We start from the raw sequence: 593 nt of genomic DNA on the forward strand, positions 1-593 counted from the left end.
TTGGTGGTATCGAACATCACTAGTTGACATCAATCTTCTACTCGATTGGTCTAGCACGATCACTTGTCGAACCGTGCCACCGCTCGCGCACCAAAATCTTATTGCGCCCTGAAGACGCTAGTTCTTGCATGCATCGATACAAAAAACGGGCAGGATATTTTGCGACGAACTTTTTGCTGTAAGTTTAACATAACCCGTTCTTTTTTGTGAAGTTGCGATCGTGTAGTTCCCAGATGTCGGAGCGGAATTCAATTTCTAAAGGACTTTTCGTGGTTCACCCTACGGCCTTCAGGTAGACTGCCAACATTTTATAAATATGAAACTCCGCCATGTTTTAAAGCGTTTATTTTAAATACACATTTAATTTTAAATTAATATAAATACACGTATATATGTATGCATATTTATACATATATATTTAAAATAAGTAGTCTACTAACCTTCAACCGTCTGTGCGTCGACACCCTATTTTCTGTCGGCGGACCACCGAAGCCCCCTCCCCTGATAGAACTCGGTAGTTTGGATTAGCTCCGTCTATTTCATTTCATAATTTCAAATTCATGAATATGGTTTGTTACTAATTTTATTACAAA

This window comes from Cynoglossus semilaevis, chromosome W, assembly GCF_000523025.1.
Source record: "Cynoglossus semilaevis isolate Cse_v1.0 chromosome W, Cse_v1.0, whole genome shotgun sequence".
Classification (NCBI taxonomy): domain Eukaryota; kingdom Metazoa; phylum Chordata; class Actinopteri; order Pleuronectiformes; family Cynoglossidae; genus Cynoglossus; species Cynoglossus semilaevis.